The 20,991-nt window shown below is 54.0% G+C and overlaps 2 long non-coding RNA genes across 2 annotated transcripts; one reads left to right on the top strand and one right to left on the bottom strand.

Annotated features, from left to right (window-relative positions):
- The first annotated feature begins 303 nt into the window (after positions 1-303).
- On the top strand, positions 304-2,685 carry LOC124240150 (uncharacterized). The gene is made up of 3 exons (XR_006888790.1): positions 304-356; positions 997-1,186; positions 1,958-2,685. It is a non-coding gene; the product is annotated as an uncharacterized LOC124240150 (long non-coding RNA).
- Positions 2,686-9,827: 7,142 nt separating this feature from the next.
- On the bottom strand, positions 9,828-19,383 carry LOC124240149 (uncharacterized). The gene is made up of 3 exons (XR_006888789.1): positions 19,240-19,383; positions 12,056-12,230; positions 9,828-11,189 (listed from the first exon to the last, which is right to left on the bottom strand). It is a non-coding gene; the product is annotated as an uncharacterized LOC124240149 (long non-coding RNA).
- Between the last annotated feature and the right edge of the window lie 1,608 nt (positions 19,384-20,991).

Below are 20,991 nucleotides of genomic sequence, written 5' to 3' on the forward strand. Positions count from 1 at the left end.
CATCACACAGCAAGTCAGTGGCAGAGCCAGGACAACAAACAGCCACCTGCCTCCCAGCCCAGGGCTCTTTCTTTGCATCACACTCTCCAACCTGACCCCGTCCTCCAACACAACCATCGCTACCCCACCCTGAATCACCTCCTCACACCCACACCAGACTCGCACCCTTCCTGCCTTTGCACACGGTGGCAAGGCCATTCCCTCACCTCCATTCAACCTCCAGGGCCCTCCACCTCCAGGAAGCCCATCCTTGTCATCAAACCCCACACCCTTCCCCAAACTTCCCAGAGTTGTCAGAAGCCAGCCACGAGGTCACGGTTCACTCCCGGGGTCAGGGGCATGTTCCGGCTCGCCAGGTAGGACGCCCATTTCTCAGAGCTGGCCCAGATCTCCTTACTTCCTTTCTTCTTCTCCTTCTCCTCCTCCTCTTACATCCCCCAGCTTGATATACAACAGCTCAGGGTAACAAAGTATAGTGAAAAGAGCGTGGCCTCTGAGGTCGGACAGAGGGAGCTTCAAATCCCAGTTCGGGGCATCCCTGACTGGTTGGCCTTAGTCCATCCGAGGCTTGACTTTCCTCATCTGTAAAATGGGTCCTGCCCCGCAGCGTGGTCATGAGAACTGAATGAGCTCACCCATGTTACAGGCCTAGCACGCGGCAGGCTCCTGATAAATAATAGTTCCCTTCCCCACGGCCCTTCTCGGTGAATCCCCAAGACACTCGGAGAAAAGCTCCCCTGGGCTGGGAGGTGGGCAGACTCTGAGCACGCTCTCTCCCTGCCGTTCCCAACAGGCTACAAGCAGCCTGTGTGCAGAGACGCGGGGCGCATCCAGCCCCCTTCCCCACCCCCAACAATCTGCTTTAACCTTCCTACCACAAATGCCTTGTTTATTTCAATAGCATCTGCTTTACTTTTCCGTTCACGCAAAAAAAAAAAAAATGCAAAAACAGATTTAAGAGGAAAAGAAGTATTTAATGAGGAAAACTGTCTGCAGCCCTGTTTCTTGCTCAGGAAAAAGTGCCTGTGATTCTGGCAGGAGAGAGGGGAGTTCAACAGCTTCACTCACGGCAGCTGCCAGGAGAAGTGCATCGCAGAGGGGAACAGAACCTCCGCGCTAAACAGCGCGTCTCCCAGCCAGGCGCCTCCCAAGCCGAATTCAGCCCAAGCGGGGTTCCAGCCCTGATGTGAGCAACTGTAAGCTTTCTGGTCCCGCCCACCTCCAACCCAGGAGAACCGGCCCTGCCAGGCCCTGCAAACCGCTGACCACCCACCAGGATAAGGGCTCTGAGAGGGGAGGGAGACGGCTGGGGAGGGAGTGGATACACCTGACCAGTGGCCAAGGGGACCAGGACCCCTCCCTGTTCCAGAGCATTCAGGGACCAGCACTTTCCTCTCCCCCAAGTGAGGGCAGTGTGGCGTAAAGATCAGATCCAGGACTGGCTGCTCAAACAAAAGTTCAGGAAATCTGCAGCTTCTTTCCTGCCCTCCAAAGTGTCATTTTGGAGGCCTCTCTGGATGGAATCCAAGGGCCAAACTCCGGAAGGGCTCTGTTCCCTTTAAACCGCCTCCCCTCCCAAAAAGGAAGAAGAGCTGACAAAGCAGAAAATGGCACATAACCTTCAAATATATACAATAGAGACTGCCCCAGGGCAGAGAGCAGGCTGGGCCAGGACAGTGGTCGCCTCCCTTGACTCAAACCTCATACCTCTATTAATGTAGCCCGCTGGCTTATACTGAACTTATAGGCCCTTGAACGCCCAAATCCCTTTGTCACGATCTGCTGCTCCTCTCTACAATTTTTCCTGTAGTCAAGATGGGCCCCAGCATTTATCCCTGTGACATTTCTTCATGCCTCCTTGTCACTCCAGCCAGTTGAGATCCTTCTGGATCCTGATTGTTCTATCTGGGCTTTTCTCTGTCCCATTTCTCTGTTCTCCTACCTCCTTCTGTTACAGGCCTGCACTCTCCATGTCTTCTTCTGGGTCCTCGGCACGTAGTGGTCAGAACAGGGTGGAAGGCAGAGCCCCAGAGAAGCCTTTCAAGACCTTCGCAGACCCACCTGGTTCCACTTACATGAACATTTCGTGGCTGCTGTTCAGCCAGATGGGAGCCCCCTCTATGCCCTCACAGCCATCTATTACATCCTCAAGGGTCATGAGACCCTCTCCAGCGTCTCGGAAGGCAGTGTGACATGGCAGAAAGGACCCGACAGCTCCAGGCTTGAATCCCAGCTCCGCAGATCTTGGGCAAGCCATCTAACTTCCTAGAGACTCAGTTTCGGATCTGCAGAATCAAGACAGCCACAGCCGGCGCCCAGGCTTGTGAAAGTTAAGTAAGGCCATGTCTGCGAAGTATCCAGCACCCAGTAGGTGTGCCACCAACAGATTCCACTCCCCTCCACCCCAGCTCATTCTCCTCATCCCCTAGTCGTTAAGCTGTCAGAACCTACGAGATCTGCCTGGTCTTGGTGAACCCACGTTGGCTCCGGGGATCACTGCCTTCTTTTCTAAGTGTGGCAGCTTCCACCATCCATACTAGACCCTCCCACTAATTTGAGCACAGCCAAAGATCTGGATCTTTTTCATGGGAAATCTTGTCCAGGCAGCCTTCCTGGCTCTGTGCAGTTTTTTAAATAACAGTAGCAATAACCTTAATCCTTCCAATTCCACTATGAAATAAAAAGTATCTCCACTTTGCCTATGAGGAAACTGAGGTTCAGAGAGGTTAAATAACCTTTCCAAGGTCACACAGCTGGAAATTTTGAACGCTGAGCCAAGCTCTGTCTGACTCTGAACACTGCATTCTCGCTATTAGGCAATATTCCCTAAATGCTGGCCTAACGGGGGACTTGCTCTCTGGCCCTGCTGTGCTTTTCTTTCGGCATCAACCCCACGTTCACTTGGTTGAGCACCTGTTGGGTCCTGACACTGTCATCCACAGGGCTGGCCACTCCTCGCCCCCACCTCCCAGCAGCTCTGTGCCCACCACCTTCACATATAAAGGGGCTGGGCTGAGGCACAGACCCCGCTGCTCCCTGAAGACTGGCATCAGTGGGTTCCTCAGGGGCTGATCAGCACATGCGCGTCCTGAGCTCCTTGACCCCGGGGCCCCCGACTCAGCCTGGGCCCTCTTCCCAGCCCTTCATCAGGGCGCAGCCTCCTGCTGGCAGACCCTGACGCCTCTGAACAGACGCTGCCTCCTGAACCCCCACTGGCCAGGACTCCCACTTGCCCGAGGAGCATCCCAAGGCCCCTCCTCCCACCCACACGCCCAGACTGTCCGGATGCTGGGTCCAGCCACCCAGCACGGCTGTCCCCCACCACTGACCATCAGCCTTCACCCCCCTCCTGACTCCCTCAGCCCAGAGGTCAGCCTGGGCTGCAGACTGAGGGGCTTCCATAAGCCAGGGAGGGAGTGGGCCTGGAAACCTGCTGGGCTGGGGCTCAGGCCCGTGGCTACCGAAGCGGCAGCCAGTCAAGGGATCTCTGAGATTCTGGGAGAGGCCATCTGTGGGTCTGTCCGCAAAGCCTTGACAATGTCCTGGCAGGATGCTCAGAACTGGAAGCCTCTGTCAGAGGACAGGCCCCCGGGGCCTCAGAGGACGGAGCTCTGGAGCAAGGCCACCCGCCTCCCCAACACAATCACCTCACAATCAAAACCACGGCCCCTTGACCATCGCACCCGCACGAGTACTGGCTTTCCAAGCCCATTCGCACAGAAGTCTACCATCCCCTCACGACACAGACAGAAGCCGGTCCATTCACTCAATAAATACGGATGACACAGCTGCCACACGCCAGGCACTCTTCCAGGCACGTGGGACACATTAGAGCCCAAACCAGACAATGGCCCCACCCCTTGTGAGGGCTTTCATTCCAACAGGGACACCAACAGTAAAAAATAAACTAGTAAATCATTTAGTGTATTGAAAGGCGAGAAGGACAAAAGAAAAATGAGAACAAGACAAGGAGAACCAGAGCGCTTGGAGGAGCAGGGAGCAATTTGAAGGAGGGCAGTGGGGGCGTCAATGAGAAAATGACCCGGAAGTGCTCAACGGCCACAAGGGTACGGCCAGCGGCTCCTGCACCAGCCAGCACAGTCCCAGACGTGCTTCCGGTCGACATTAATTCCCACATTGTTAGTTACTCCCTCTTACAAACAGTTGAAGAGCTGCTAACGCACTCAATATCGTGAACCGGGAACACTCCTGGGAGTGTCGATAAACGTCATCAGCTCGGAGGGAATGATTATGGGACCCCACCGCCTCTCCCAGCTCATGTGTTCTTTCCTTCATCCTCCAAATACTGTAGACCCACCGACTTTCCCTCATCTGCCCCACCTCCCTTCCTGAGACCCTGTGCTCTGTCCTCCCAGCCTCCGAACCCACCGGCACTGCTCTTGGAAAGACGAGCAGCCCTCCCTTTCCCAAAGAGGAACTTTCCCCTCCACCTGCCTTCTCAGACTCCATCTGCACCTTGGTGATGTCCACTCAATGGGTTCACAGATGGTACTTTATGATGAACAGTGTTTTCAGGAGGAAAAAAAAAAAGCAAGTGACACTTCAGGGGACTCTTGAAGGAGGTGATAAAGTTCTCCATTCATTCATTCCTTCATTCAATAAATATTTATCGAACATCCACCATGCCACCAAGGGCCAGAGATGGTTCTAATAGTGGGGATCCAGACATGAACCAAACAGCTAAAATTCCTGCCCTCGTGGAGTTTACGTTCTGGCAGGGGAGAGAGGAGCCATAAACTAAATAAGTGAATACACATGGTGTTCCACGGTGATCAGTGTGATGGAGAAGATGAAAGCAGAGGAGTAAGGGGGAGGGGTGCATTTGAAGCAAGGACGGTCAGGTCCTCACCCGCACAAATTCTTGCACTAAGCTAAAAACACCCACAGACCATTTCCCAAACTCACTGTCACACTCGCACTAGACTCGCACGGACTCACGATACAAACGTAGGCCCACAGGTGCCCTCTCTGCTGTGAAAAGTACACTCCCATGAACACGCACACAACCATATTCAGCGCAAAGACACACTCCCGCCCCCCAAGCCCATCTTACTCAAACCTCAGAGAAACACACCCTCAAGGTCACACAGAGAGACCAGGAAGTCAGAACTGGTCGGAACTGGCAGGACGCTCTGCAGCCAGAAGGAACCGAAGACCACAGAGGGCACCAGCTAGCCGGACACCAGCATCGGGCCAGCCTCGGGCCAGCATCAGTGGCCAAGACACCAGTGCTGAGTTCTTCACAACACACCCCACTCTCCCCTGCCCACGGACCATCGACCTCAGCACCCAACAAAGGCACCCACACCTGTGGACGCCCACAGACAAACACACAGACTTGCGTACAGGGGCGCACACACGGACACACGTTGACACAAAACACGACCTTCACTCCTCTCTTCCAGGCAACACGGTGGGTGAGACTGGCAGAGCTTCTTGCAATTTCGGCGTCGCGTGTCTGCTTTATCCTGCCAACCGACCCCACACGTCCCAGCTGTTCCGACCACCACCTTTTCCTCCTGTCCTAGCCTGGGGCAGCGAATCCCCTGGATGGCCTGTGTGTGCACGAGAATGCATCATACGTGAATGTGAACACGTGTAGTTTGCACATGGGGTGGGGACGTTCGTGTGTAAGTATGGGTGCATGGGGAATTTGCAATGTGTGAGCGCCTTTGTGTGCGTGTGTGCAGGTGCGTCTGTGCACATCTGTGTGCACGCTCCCGGGAAGAGAGAGGAATTGATCATCTAAATCTTGCTTCTCGGGGGGATGAAAGCAAAGCCAAGTTTGGTTTTAAATCAGAGCAGCCGGGGCAGGAGGGGTTCCCTCGCCTTACGCGGTTATCTGCGGCACGCAGCGGAACAGGCTGGCAGGCAGGAGGCAGTGAGCAACCCATCAGCGGGGAGTCGTTTGTTGTCTCCAGGCCCCTGGGACCTGCTGTGGCTGCTCCAGGAGCGGGAGACCCAGAGTGCAGCAGCGACAAGCACATGCCCGGCCCGAGTGCTGGGGGATGGGGGGAGGAGGAGATGGCATCCGGCTCAGGCTTCCTCGTCTGTAGAAAACAGAGGGAGAAGAGGCAGGAACCTGCAGGCCAGAGAGAAGTCCAGGCACTTCTGGGCCTGGATGGAGAGAGAGGGTCCAGGCAAGAGGTAGCACCGGCCCCAGGACAGACGCTGCCCTGCCAACCTCTTCCCTGGCAGGCAAGCATCCTCGGGCCTCCAGGAAGTCAGAGCCTTAGGCAGCCTGAGTTGCCTGATTCTTTTCTGCCCGTGACAGTCACCTCTTCCCTCCTCTCCAGCCCTAGCCCTTTCTCTTTGTCCCTCCCTGCCTCTCCATCTCTGGATTCTTTGATCTCTTTGTGGCTGTCTGGCCTTCTCTCTCCATCTGTCCATCTTGCCCTCTTCTTTTCAAGGCCCTCTGCCAGCCCTAATCTCAAGGCTTCCCTCTGCTGACCCCGTCACCTGTGGCCTTGCTTGTAACACGTCACACACCTTCCAGAGCCTCTTACGCAATTCCAGCCTCCTGTCATTTGGAGGACAGGCTGGGAGAGTTGGGATTAGAAACCCCATTTTACAGATGAGGAAACTGAGCCCCCAGAAGCTAGGAGGCTAGCCCAAGGCCATGCAGCTGGCACAGAATTAAAAATCCAGGTGTGTTTCCACTGCCTGACCAGCCTCCCATAACTCCACATCACCTGGAAGCATGAGCAGTTCTCCTCGGTACCCCAAACCCTGAAGTGAAGAGAATTTAAGAACCCAGTGCCAGGGCTGGCCCCATGGCACAGCGGTTAAGTTCGGCACACTCGGCTTTGACGGCCCGGGTTTGTGGGTTTGGATCCTGGGTGTGGACCTACACCACTCGTCAGCCATGCTGTGGCGGCAACCCACATACAAAATAGAGGAAGACTGGCACAGATGTTGGCTCAGGACTAATCTTCCTTGAGCAAAAAAAAAGAGGAAGATTGGCAACAGAAGTTAGCTCAGGGTAAATCTTCCTCAGCAAAAGAAAAAAAAAGAACTCAGTGCCACAAAACAGTTCAGCCCCAGCCCAACCACTAAAACTGCCTTCAATTCATTAAAAGTCCTGGAAAATCTAAGGACTGAGCTGCAAGGCATGGAGACTCTGTATGTCCTCCCAAGATGCCCCACCCTAGCCCCCTCTCCCTCCAAGTCTGAAGTGTTTGCAGGGCCCACATTCCCCAGGCCCACCTGGGACGAATGGGCTCCCTGCTTCTTGCGTAGGTGCCTCCTGTGGTCTCAGTCTTCCCATCTGTACAATGGGGACAATGAGTCTTGCTCACGATGCTGAGTTAGGCCCCGCCTCCAACAAACACAGCAGCTCCTCTCCCTCTCCAGGACCCCAATCCCGAAAAGACCTCTGACTTCAGCCTCCGAGAGCCCTCGGACCCCTCTGGAGGATGGCGGTGGTTCCGGGGGTCCCACGCTGGCTTTAACCGCACCGGCAGCTGGGCCCCAAACGTGATGCCACGGGGCCCAGGGACACAGCCCCCTCTGCAGCCAGGTCCAACAGCCTCCTGAAGCCTCGAGCGCTGCTTCCAGCCCCCCACCGAGAGGCGTCAGCACCAACGACCCGCCAGGGCCTGCCCATTTTCCTTTCTTTTCATTGCCGGCTCCGCACGCGGTTATAGAACCAGGTCTCCACAGAGTAATTTACTGGCAGAATCTCTCCCAGAATCCAGCTTGAAACCAAGCTGTAAAAACAGCTTCGAGTGTAAATAATTCATGCAGACAATATGACTTTTTTATGTAAATTCGGTGCATTAACCCTCTATTATAATGATGGACGACAGATAGGGGCGACGTTGCCTTGGTAAGGGCTAATGGATGGCCGCCATAAATTCACTGCACATTTTATTGTGTTGCTGGAAATTGTGCCTTCAGGCAATGCTGTTTACTTTTATGTAAAACTCTAGGTTCCCTAAATATTACAAATATTTTACATCCAGCTCCTCAGCATTTGGGCTCTGCCCACAAATCAAGCTTTCTCCATGTGAGTTGTAATTAAAGGTTTGTTGTTTTTTTTTTTCCTGGGACAATTATCTCCAACTATAAAGAGAAATATTTTTCCCCTTTAGATGTTCCGTCATTGACTTATTAACAAATCCTTGGAAGACGGAGGTTGTAAGCCACTCGCTGTGGTACTTGGCACGAGTGGGGCTGTGGAAAAGAGGCGCCGTGGGAGCAGGAGGTGGCGGCTGGCTTTTATGTCTGGCCGCCACTCCGGTTTATTTACACATATGATCTTCTGGGCCTTCCTCCCCCCTCTTCCTTTCTATAATTCATGACCACTTTAGCAGGGTAATTCCTCCAGCCACCTTCGCAAGAGATTGGCCCCTTGCAAGCCCCCTGCCCACACTCCTTCGGGGATGTGGATGCTGGGCCTAATGCCTGAGAGGGTCAAAAGCAGAGTCTTTGCAGCTGGCTGCCCATACACAAGCCGATTCATCCCTTCCTTGTCCCTGCCACTCACGTGGCCCAGAGGACCTCGGAGGGAAACTCGGGGTTTCCTGTGCAGAGTGTCCTTCAATCCAAAACGTTGGAAATGCCCCTTTGGCTCGGTCCCTGCCCAGGCAGAGGTCATGAAGACGCCATTGAGTCTTGCATGAGGTTTGGAAAGAGGAAGGCTGAGAACTTCAGAGGCATCTTAATGAAGGGAGGCAACAGCTGGAGCAGCAGCCCTCTTTAAAAATAATCCTCGCACTTGTTTACTATCGTCATTAATATTAATAGCCACTCCGTTAATATTCATATAGCTGCATGAATATCATCGGGAGCACCTGGGATCTCTAAGCACTCCTAATGGCATGTGGATTCTGCCTCCAGGGCCCCACCTCTCCGCCTGTCCCTCCCCGCGGGCATAACCCCTGTCCGACACAGGTTCCCAACCGCCCTCCTCTCTGATTGACACATGTCTTTGGAACTCCAGAGCCACACAGGGATTTGGAGTCACCTCTAAGGCCCAGGGGCTTTGCTGGAAGGATGGGACTGCAGGCCAGAGACCCTGGGCGCTTCCTGCCTCTGCAAAGGACACAGGAAGGTTCTGACAAAGGTGGCTTAGAAAAGAAAGATAGTTCATTTCCCCCCCAAAGGCTCAATTTCCGCCAAAGTCGAAAAAAGACACATTGGTTAAAAACAAGGATGAGATATCATTTTTCACCGATTAGATTGGCACAGATAATTAGGACACTAATGGCAACAGCGGCGACCAGCTCGCTTCCTGCACGCGAGCGCTGTGCTTAACCGCCCATGCCTGCTGGTCCTGAATCTTCACGACAACCTCACCACGTACCCTTTATGGGGCTGTAACATAAATTCGTAACACCTTCATGGGGAGCAGTTTACAACATGTGACGAAACGCAAACTCTGCTTACCCTCTCACCCAGCTATTCCATTCGGAGGAACTTTCTGTAGGTTAATAGTTGAAAATACGGCTCCCTCTAAGTGAAATCCTCTTTTTTTTTTTTCAAAGATTGGCACCTGAGCTAACAACTGTTACCAATCTTCTTTTTTCTTTTTTTTTTTTTCTTTCTGCTTCCTCTCCCCAAATCCCCCCAATACACAGTTGTATATTTTAGTTGTGGGTCCTTCTAGTTGTGGCCTGTGGGATGCCTCCTCAATGTGGCCTGATGAGCGGTGCCATGTCCACGCCCAGGATCTGAACCAGTGAAACCCTGGGCCGCAGCAGCTGAGTGCGCGAACTTAACCACTCGGCCACGGGGCCGGCCCCTGAAATCCTCTTGCTCTTCCCCTCCAGGCCCACCCATCCTTTCCCCTTCCATCCCCTGACCCTGTCTCTTGCCTATTCATCTTTCCCAACCTGAATGTCACCTCCTCAGAGAAGCCCTCCCTGATTCCCAAGTCTAGCTAACATTCTCTCATCTGACTCTCTCACAGCTTGTACTTTTCCTTCGTAGGCTGTGTACTTCTTTGTACTGCATATCACCTGCTCATTGAATAGTTATTTGTGTAAGTGCTTAAGACATAAGCTCATTGCAGAAAAGCGCTGTCTTCCCCGGCTGTCAGGGGCTGGGCGTCCTGTCTCCCCATTGCATCAGAAACTCTGTAAAAGCAAGGACTGACCATGTCGCTTTATCCACCATTTCTATCCCCAGCCTGGCACTGGGCTGGTGTGTAGAATACACTCGATAAACATCTGTGGCATGAGTGAATGAATGAATGAATGAGCGAATGAAAGGCACAAAGATCTGTGCACACAGATGTTCATTGCAGGGATGTTTATAAGAACAAAACAATTGGAAAAATATATATTGCCGTGAGCTGGAGACTGGGTAGGTCAAGCGAGGAGTGCTCATAGCCGTAATGCAGGCATGCAAATGATGAGGGGGCTCCGTATCTGTGGACATGAAGGATGTCCGTGACATATTGCTGAGTGGGGAGAAAAAAAACAGGTGACAGAACAGCCTGTGTCGTCTGACCTCACTCAGGGGGGAACTGCATACATGGAATCTATTTGTGTATATTTATGCACAGGGAGAAGTCTGGAAGGACGTTCACCCAAATGTTACGCGGTTATCTCTGGGTGGTGAAATCTGAGGTGGTTTTTACATTTTTCTTTGAACTTTTCCATCTTGTCTGAATTTTTTGCAATGAGCATATGTATCCTTTTTTACAAAATGATAAAGCTGCTTTCAAAAGACAAAAAATAGGATAGGTACCCTGGGAAAGGATTGGGGGGATGGGTGCCTTGTGAGGGGCTCAATTCGAGGCCAGGCGAACTGGACAGAAGCTGGGGCCCGAGGGGCTGGGGGCTGTCTCCCCTCTGCGTGGCACCCCCCACCGAGGCCACAGGAGAGGGACATCCGGGCCCGGCGCCCCTGCCCGATCCTCTCTCCAGGCACATCATGCGTGTCCAGAGCGGAGCTTCTAAATAGGGATTTCCGCATTTGATTCTTCTGACATGCTTTACCGCCTCAGAGCTGTTTTGCAAAATTCATAGCGGTTTGCACAGGCTCCAAGCTTCCTGGGACCAATTCCATTTCGAACAATAGTGGAGTGTCTGCTTGCAGGCGGGGTCGGCCCACCCCAGAGCAGCGTCCCAGCGTCTGTGAGCTGGGACTATGGGGCTGAGTGTCGAGGCCACAGCATGAAAATACATGAGCTCGTCCTTGTCCTCGTCCTCACCCTCCTCCTGTCAAGGAGAAGGAAACAGGAAGACAGCTGCCTCCCTCCCGGCCCTCCTGCGCCCAAGGGGACTCTCTCCCCCCAGGAGGTGAGTGAAAAAAATCCCTTCCCAACATCCCTCCCTTTCTCTCTGGATCACCTCCTGTGGGTCTCCTTACCCAGAACCACCTGCAGCCCTGAGAGGCTAACTGGCTTGGTGGAGCCAAGGTCTCAGGGCAGGATCATGGCCAGGCGCAGGGTGGAAACCAGGGTTTCTCCCGCTGGCCCTGTGCATGCCTTAGTTTAGAAAAAGCTTGGTGCCCCATTCCTTAAGATAAACCTATGGCAGCACAGTCACTACCCCAAACTAAGCCACAGAAGACCCCATCACTGGCCTCCCTGTCCTGAGCCCTGCCACCCCCCCCCCCCCCGCCCCCCCCCCCCCCCCCCCCCCAGGATCCAGTACCCATACCCAGGGTGATTTCTCTAAAACTTTACAAAACTCACCAGCCATTCCTCTACTTCTATGGCTCCATATTGCTTACAGGGGAGAAAAGTCTAAGCTCCTTAGCCTGACACTCAAGGTCTTTTGTGATACGGCCTCTGTCGGACTCCAGCCACGCCCATCTCCACTCCTTACCCTGCACACCTGAATGACGTAAACTTCCCCCAGCCCTCCTGCTGTCACACCGCGACACCCCGACACCTTTGTCCATGCTGTGCCCTCCCCTCTTCACTAGGCTAATTCCTGCTCACGCTTTAGGCCACCTCTTCTGGGAAGTCTTCCTTAATCCCCATCTGAAGGCTCAGATGCCTCCTTCAGCTCCCACAGACCCCCGTGCTACTATCCATTTAATTGACACTTTATATGACCAAGATTTATTGAGCACCTACTGTGTGCTGGCCCCCATCATGGCGTCTACTACCCAGCAGCGTCTGCCTCTGGAAGTTTCTTGAGGACAGGGATATACTACCAAGGCCCAGAGTTAGTCTACTTCACAACCGCGTGGCAACGGCACGATCATCAGCCCCATTTCACAGATCAGAAGACCAAGGATCCCTCGGCAGGCTGTGGACAAGGGCAAGAGGAGGAAAGAAAAGGTTTCCTAAAATATAAACCCAACACGGCAATCCCCCACTGTCAGTGCCTCCCCCACTGTCTTCCCCAAACCGTTCACCAACGTGCCCCACCCCAGACCCCTCCATGGTCAGGTCCCAGCTCCCCCCCTTCTCCCACACTCTCCCACCTGCCTAAGACCTTTATCATTTTTCCCAGACTCCATCTCTCTTGCCACTGGGCCTTTGCACCTGATTTTCCCTCTGCCTTTGACAATGCTCTGTCTTGCTCATCTTGGTCTCTCAGACGCCTGATACATGGTGAATGTATGAGTAAGTGAATTAATGAATGACATCTCATAGGTATTACAACCTCGAGACGTCTAAAACTCATCCTCCCCCCTCCAGAGAGAGCCCTTCCCCTCCTCCTTCCAAGTCTGCTGTCTCAGTGAACAACCTCATCCACCACCCACTGTCTCCAGCTACAGACTGGGTGTCCCCGGCTCGTCCCTTTCCCTCCCCTCACTTCATTGTCTAGTCGATTTCTGCACAGTATTGATTTTGACTCAGCGATGCCCTCTGACCCCATCCCCTCCCCTTCTTCTCCATTGCCTCTGCTCAGGCCTCACCCTCTGGGGGTCATCCCCGGGCAGCCAGGCACCCACGTCTCACCTCCGGTCACCGCCTCCCTCTCCAGTCCTCCCTCCCTGCAGAAGCTAGAGAGATGTTTGCACCCTGACCCTGACCTCCTCTTTGTAAAGGTCCCCCACTGACTCCCCATTGCCCTCAGCATACACGGGCCCGGGTGAGCTGCTCCAGCCCCCGCCCCAACCCCTGCCAACTCGCTCCTGGTCTCCAGCCATTCTGGACGCTCCAGACAACTCCATGCCCATGCTCCCTCGGGCTGGCTCACGCTTCTCGGCTGCTTCACCTGGCTAACTCCTCCTCATCCCCCAAGATTCTGCTCAACAACCACCTCCTCAGAGAAACCGTCCCTCACGCATCCCACCCCTCTCTCCCACTCGGGGCTAAGTGACATTCCTCGCAGCACCCTGTGCCATCGCCCCCATAGCCTGCGTGTCACTGCCTGCTGATGGGCTCACCTCCCCCAACGCACTGGGAGATCCTCGACACCAGGACGTCCAGCGCCCAGAGAATATTGATTATGGTTGTTATGGGCAGGGTAGGTTCCATCAGTCCCAGTACACAGATGAGGAAACTGAGGCACAGAGGGGTGGAGTGACTTTCTCAAGGTTGCAGAGCCAGCAAGTGGTGGAGCCATGGCTTGAACCCAGATGTCACTGTTTCCAGTGGGCTGTTCTTTCCACTGCGTTACAACTTCATTTCAGAACCACTCTAGCAAGCATCTCATACACACACACACTTCAATATGTACAGGAATGCACACGGGTATATCTATAATATACAGAGACACCCACAGCCCTGCTAACACAGAGATGCAACACACAAACAGCAGACCCCATAGGCACTTACCCCTAAATACTCACCGATATACACACATGAACATACATATTTGTGCACATATGTACATGCATGCATAACCCACACAGACACACACGGACATGCACCCAGGCACACATATCCAGTCACAACTACACAGACCCGCGGACACGCACATAGGCACACACAGATGTACACACACACATGTTCAGAGATGTGCACATACAAAACCACACTTGTATGCATCATGCCCAGACCAACACACAGGCACACACCCACACAGGCACGCCCTCATACACCACACATGCCTACTCATGTGAGCATGGGCAGCACGTGTGCACACACACAAGGACACATATGCACCCCCACAGACCCTCACAAGAAGATGCATATACACTGGCCGGCATACACAGAAACGCACACGCAGACACGCTCCCTGAGATGTGGTAGCAACCGGCGCAGGTCAAATGAGCTGTCTGCTAGGGGTGGGGGCCCGTTGGAGGTACCTCGGGGCGCTCACATTTTTGCAGCTCACGAAGGCAGCTGACATACCAGCCCGGCTGTGATGGTATTTTGCATAAATGCTAATGTATTAATTACCATGTACAGTACACAGAGCTGCCATTTAAAAGAAAAAGTTAAGACTTTAATTCAAAAGCCCCATGCGGGGTGGGGGTGGGGGGCATGCCCTGCATGGTGGGCAGAAGCCGGCAGGGCAGCCATGCCCATGCCCACTGGCCCTGCACTTGGTCCCCACCTGCAGGCTGCCAGGCCAGCCTGCCCGGGCCAGCCAGCCAGTTCTCTCTGCTCAGGGGTCTTGGTGCTATCAGGGGGCCAAGGCACATCTGGAGCCAGTGGTCTGGAAGAGGGGTAGGGAGACTGTGGAGGGCAGGTAATGCCCAGCTGACAGAGGGGTGGTCCTCTCAGTCAGGGGGCTGGGGCAGGAGCTAGAGCCCAAGATGGACGGCCTGCGTGATTCTTCCCTCGTTCAACACATTCCCTGCACGGCAACTGGAGTAACCTTTAAACTAGTGTATCCGATTATGTCACGCCCTGGCTTTAATCCTTTCAAAGGCTTCCCACGGCTCTCAGAGTAAAGTTCACACTCTTTAAAAGGGCCTGCCATGCCCGATGTGAGCCGGCCTCCCTCCTACCTCTCGATGCCTCTGCCACCATATGCCTCCTTTTTCACTGGTCACCTAGGCCGGCCAGCTTCTCCAGGCTGGCTTCTTCTCATCGGCCAGGCCTCAGCTCACCGGTCGTCATCCTAGGGCACCTCCCCTGACCACCCCATCTAAAGGAGCCCCTCTCCCCATCGGCCTCTTTTACGTCACTGGGGCTTTTGACTTCAGGCACATCTTGTTGTTGCAGTCCTCTCTGTTGGTTTTTTTCACTTGTGACTATCTCCCATCCCCACTGTAAGCGAGCTTTGGAAAGCAGGGACTTTGCTGACCCTGCTTCATCACTGCATCGCAGCCCCTCCCACAAGGCTTCGCACCTCATGGATGTTCAGTTAAACATTTGTTAAATGAGCGAATGAACTGGAATGAGCAAGAGATGCCCATTCTGGCCAGCTCCATTCCAGGTGCTAAATTCAGGCAGCCGCGCTCCCTCCATCTGCCTGGCAAGACGGCCCCGGCTCTTCTACCGCCCGTGGGGGGCTCACGTCCCAGAGCAGAGACCGAGGCCCAGGGCAGGAGGCATGCCCAGCATCATGCGACATCTTAGAGACTGGTGTCCAGGCCTCCTGAGTCCTCCTCTTGTCAAGTGGAAGGAAGCCTCCAATGATGATTTTAAACAACAGCAACGAGTAGCAACTTGGCCCTCTCCCTCTGCAGTCCATGTGCATATCCTCTGTCTTACACGGACCCTGCGAGGGAGGCATGCGTTCCCCAATTTCGGAAGAAATTAAGGCTCCGAGACAAAGGTGATTCACCCGAAGTCTCCCAGCTTGCCAGAGGAGGCGTCAGGATTTAAATCCACGTTTGATGCCCAACCCAGGGCTTCCTCCACTGTACCACTGACCTTCTCTCCCCCGAGCCCTCCGGGATGCTCCCGGCAGCTGGAGCATGACAGCGATAGAAGGCCCCAAATATGCCCTAGAGGCCTCAGAGCCAAGGGGGTCCTGCCAGGCAGGTGAAGTGGGTACCGGGGACCAAGTGGCTCAGTCCCCACACACAGGGGAGTCCTCCACTCCACCCTCACCCTCACCGCCCCTCAGCTGCCAGGAACCACTGCTGCCGTTCTAGATGCTACATCTCTCCCAAACCCACCCTATTCTCCCCCTGGCCCCTGCCCTGCCCTAATCCAGGCCGCATCGCCATCATCTCTCACCTATACTCTTGGGACGGCCTCCAATCCAGATCTGCCCTCCACCCAGCAGCCAAAGTGATCTTCCCTAAGCTTAAATCCTATTTCCCTCCCCAGTGACTTTCCCCCTCCCCACCTCAGCTCCCCCTGTGACTGTCCTTGGAGTGGTTTGTAAATGTGCATCATTGTTACGACTTCAGGATACCCAAGTTCAAATCCTGGCTCTGCCACTGACTAGCTGTGTGGCCTCGGGCAAGTCCCCTAACCTCCCTGTGCCTCAATCGCCTACTCTGTAAAACGGGAATAAGAAGAGTGTCCCCCTCATACGGTTGTCGTAAGGATGAAATCAGTTAAAATACGTAAAGCACCAAAAACAGTGCCTGGAATCTGAAACACTATGTAAGAGTTTGTTGTTATTCACAATTGTTTTTTGTGATGATTCGATTTGTGTCTTTCTCCTCCGTGAAATGACAAGCTCCCTGAGGAGGGGGCCTTAGACTGAGTTGGCTGCTCAGAGGCTTCTTTGCCCGCCACTCGAGGCCCTTTCTGCCTGCAGCCTTTGTTCTGGTTCTCCTGTTCTGGCTGGGTGTTGGCCCGAGAGGGAGGAGAAGGGCATGCCCTCAGCAGGAAATGCTGTCAGCGTCAGAGTTCCAGTCCTGATGAAAATGACAGGCGGCAGCCAGAGAGGACTGCTCCCCGCGGAGGGCTGGGCAGGGGCTGTACCCTCCAGAGCCCCAAGTTCCCGGGGAGCCCCCACAGGGCCAAAGCTCCCTTTGTCCAGAAGGTCAGGAGCAGCTGGCCAGCGGTGGGGGAGTTCCGCTGCCCTGCGCCAGCCCGCAACCCAGATGTGCGTGTTTGCACAGCCGAGTCCGGGCTCTGAAGGAGCCTTGTTGAGCATCATGAAAGGCGGCTTGTGATGAGGCCGACGGCCTCCGCACCCCGGCCTGCCCGCCTCCAGGACAGCAACCAGGAATGCAGCCCACAGGAAGCCCTTCCTACGGGCCTGCCAAGTGCCCTTGTCCTGCCTGAGAAGTCAGGGCCACTGGCACGAGCAGGTTTATTGTCAGCCGCAGACCAGACGTGCGGGTTCTGGTCATCCCTCAGTCTCCTCTTCTGGAAGATGGGGAGAGGCCCCACCTCAGCTCCACGCTGGTAGGCGAGGTGGAGCATGGGAAGCCACAGCCCATGGGCAGAACAGCAGCATGGTTAAGAGCTCCGGAGTCAGACCAGAAAAGAATTTTCACCTCCGGGAGCCTCCGTTTTCCCATCTGCAAATGGCGGTGATATCTACCGCCTCCTGGGCTGTCCTGGGGACGAAACGACATAGTGGGAAGGAAGGACCAGCATACACTGACACATCACAGGTGCTCAGTATCTCTGGGTTCTCCTTCTCCTTCTCTATCCCCCAGGCTCCAAAATAGGGAATCTGAGGTTGCCTGCACTGCGGGTCGGGGCTCCCTCCTCCCGCTGTCCCAGGAGAAATGCTGTGCCGGAGGCCCTCACACCAGGCACGGGGCCACGCAGCTGGGCAGCCTGTATGCCAGGCACAGGACTCTACGTCCAGGTAGAAGAGTCTCTGCCCCCCACCATAGTCCCTGGGCACAGCTGGTCTCCTGACACGGCTGGTACCCGGGCCCAGGGTCTTACAGGTCCAGACACAGCCCATCCTTGGGCCTCATCCAGCTCTGGGCAGGGCCAGTCCCTGGGCTCAGCTGGCTGGCCAGGTATAGGTGTCCTTAAGCATACTTGGTCACTGGGAGGTGCTAGTGTCTGGTCACAGCTGGTCCCTGGAAACGGTCTCTGAGCACAGTCAGGCTACACACAGTCAGGGCCTGGGCACAGACGTTCTCTGGCATAATCAGTCCCTGGGGACGGTCAGCTCGTGGACACAGATGAGCCCCAGATACAGTGGGTCCTCAAAGGGTGTATGAGAACAGTCGTCCCTGGGCTCAGTCAGTCCTTGGGCACTGTGGGTCCCTGGGCATAGTCCTTCCATGGGCACAGTCAGCACCCGGATACCAGCTGGTTCCTGGGCACAGTCAATCCCCAGGCACAGTCAGCAGCCGGTTGCTGGACATAGCTGTTTCTGGGCTCAGTTGGTCCCCCAGGCACAGTCAGTCTTTGACCTTAGGACAAAGTGGACCCCTGACACAGTCCATTGAGAGCCTCCCCCTTGATTAACATGCAGAGAGCATCACCCCACTCCTGTGTGGCCCCAGTCTCTCCTCAGAGGACGTGGAAAACTGGGACCCTCAGAGGGGATAGGAGGTATCCCCTGGGGTCCCACGAGCCCTGGCAGGGCCTGCTTCATGGCAGGTGGAGGTAGCATGGAAGGAGAACTGAGGGGAGAGAACCAGGCCTGGCTGGAGGCAGGAGACCTCCTTCTCTCTTTACCCTGCCCCCTCTCTGCATACAGAATGGATCCCACAGGGCTGCAGAAGGAGCGGGGGCTGGCCTGCCACTGAGTGTCCACATGACCATGGGCAAGTGTGCTAGACAAGTGTCTTCTAGTTCTAAGGACATAAATCCCCAACTAGGTGGCTGACCCCCTTCTCTAACCAACACACTCACAGCCTTAGGCATGGCACTAACAGGGAGAGGGGCAGTGGCCAGTCCAGGACAAGGGGGCTGACTATCCACTCCAGGAGACAGCTTGTGCTGGGTTTCTGACCCTTCCTGGGTCTGATCAGTCCCATAGCTGCATCACCACACAGTCCAGCTGGGAACAGAACAGCAAGCCCTTGGGTAGGGGTCCAGCCTGCCTAGGGGCCCTGCTCCCCAGACCTGTTTGGTACTCATTCCCTTTGGCCCACGTTATTCTCTGAAGGGGGCATGGTTTCTGCAGGATGATAATGTAATGTGGCACCCCATTAGCCAGCACCTGCCATTTCTGCCCACCTGCCTCCTCCAGCCCCCATGCACATCAATGTTTAATTGAATTGCCAGTGTAGTGGTACAAGTCACATCTGTTTCAGGGTCTGGGAATGAAGTGAGCAACGCCCACCAGTCACCCATTACAGGGGCCGCCACCCACACATGAGCCCTGCCATCCTAGACAAGCCCTACTGCTCAGGGATGGCCCTAGACCTGCACATTTGGATCCCCGGAGTTCACATCTTCAAAAAGAAATTGAAGGCAAAGTCTACTTCTAGGACAGGAAAGGGTGAGGGAAGAGCATGCAGCAAGGGGACTCCACGGGGGCAGAGCAGGATGGGAGGCCCTCTAACAGAGTTGACCAAGCCAGGACTCACCAGCTGAGGTCTTCCAGCTGCAGATCCCCAAGGGTCCAAGGGTGGCCCCTGTGAGGTTAATAATTTACTTAGACTTTCTCTCTCACCAGTGTCCCAACCACAGCCATCCAGCCAGAGAGCCTAAGAGAAGATCATCCACAGGGAGTCAAGACTCTAAGGCTGGAAAGGAAATCAACCTGAAGAGACAGATAGACTTAAAGTAGGTCAGGCCAGTTCAGGCTGGTCCCAACTGGCTGCAACTAGATCTAACTGATTCAAGCCGGCTTGAATCAAACCAGACGTGTTGGGCCAGCTCAAAATGTGTGGAGCTGGTCAAGACTGGATGAAGCTGAATCAAACTGGTTGTGACCTGCTCAAACCACCCGGAGCCATTGGAAGACCAGCAACTCAACACCTACTTGTTGGGGGTCAGCCTTTGCCTGGGATAGCCTTATTCATCCTCTTAAAACTTCCTGAATCCTTTTGTTTCCAATGTGAATTTTGCAATCAATTTTTTAACCCAAGCATCACATCACTGTCAAAGGATATACAACACGTATATCTTCCCTGCTATTAAGGAGATTACCTGGTTAAGTGCAAGGGCTGTCAACAACAGGGGTCGACACTGTAGTTTCCCGGCTGTGAGATCTTGAGGGAGTTACCTGCTCTTGCTAACTCCCAGGTTTATGTGTTAAAAAATTCAGCTCATTATAAGACTTGTCTCGTAGAGGACAGTTTTGAAAATTGAGACTTTATGTATTTATATATGTACTAGCACTGTGCCTGGCAGGTAAGAACCACTCAATAGAAGTAAGTAATTCCTATATTATTGCTATTTCTTGGCTCTGACCTCCTATAGCATGGCCTCAGATGACCAGCATTCAGACTCCCACGCAGTCACTTCCTCAGCGTGTGGACTTGGATAATTCACTTAACTTCTCTTAAGCCTCAACTTCCCCAGCTGAAAATGAGGGGACTAACACCTCCCCCCAAGGGTCGTTTGGAGGGTTAAATAAAATGAACCACATTAAGCACTTCGCAGCCTACCTAAGACATAGTAAACAGTAGTCCCTACATGTTAGCTATTGTTATACCAATGACTTACACTGAAATAATGCTAGCTCTGTGCTCAGTGTTCTGTGTGTATTAACTCAACTCAACCCTCACAGCACTCCTAAGAGGTGGATGTCACTATCACCCCCATTTTCAGGAAAGGAAACTGAGGCTCAGAACATCTCATAGTGCCTGGTGAGTCTGAAATATTTTAGGGAGGACCGGAAATTGCACATCTGTCAAGGTGGAGGGCAGTGAAGGAGTGAGCAGAGGACAAGTCTTGGGAGGCTGGTGGTGATTAAAAAGAGGGCAGGCTTTGGAGTCAAGCAAACCTGGACTTGGGTCCCCAGTTCCCAGGCCTCCGTTTCCTCATCTCTCAGATGGGAATAGTAATCTTTATCTCATGAAATTGTGAGGATTAAAGTAGATATCAGTTCCAGCTTGCACACAGTAGGGACTCAAAAAATGTAAGCTCCCTCTCATCTCTTCTTCCACAAGGACATTAGGCATTCAAAATGGTGTGCATTTGCACTGTGACATTTGTCTGGGGTGACTCATGTACGGCACACCGACACTATCTTTAGATGACACCTGCCCATGTGTGCTGTCCATCTCTAATGCGCAGCTGTCCAGAGGCCACCCTCCCACCCCTGCATGTTGAACACCTGCCAGCAGAGTGACATGGCTCCTCAGTACCCTGTCATCTTGCCCAGGTTTCCG

The sequence above is a fragment of the Equus quagga genome, chromosome 5 (genome assembly GCF_021613505.1).
Source record: "Equus quagga isolate Etosha38 chromosome 5, UCLA_HA_Equagga_1.0, whole genome shotgun sequence".
NCBI classification, from domain to species: domain Eukaryota; kingdom Metazoa; phylum Chordata; class Mammalia; order Perissodactyla; family Equidae; genus Equus; species Equus quagga.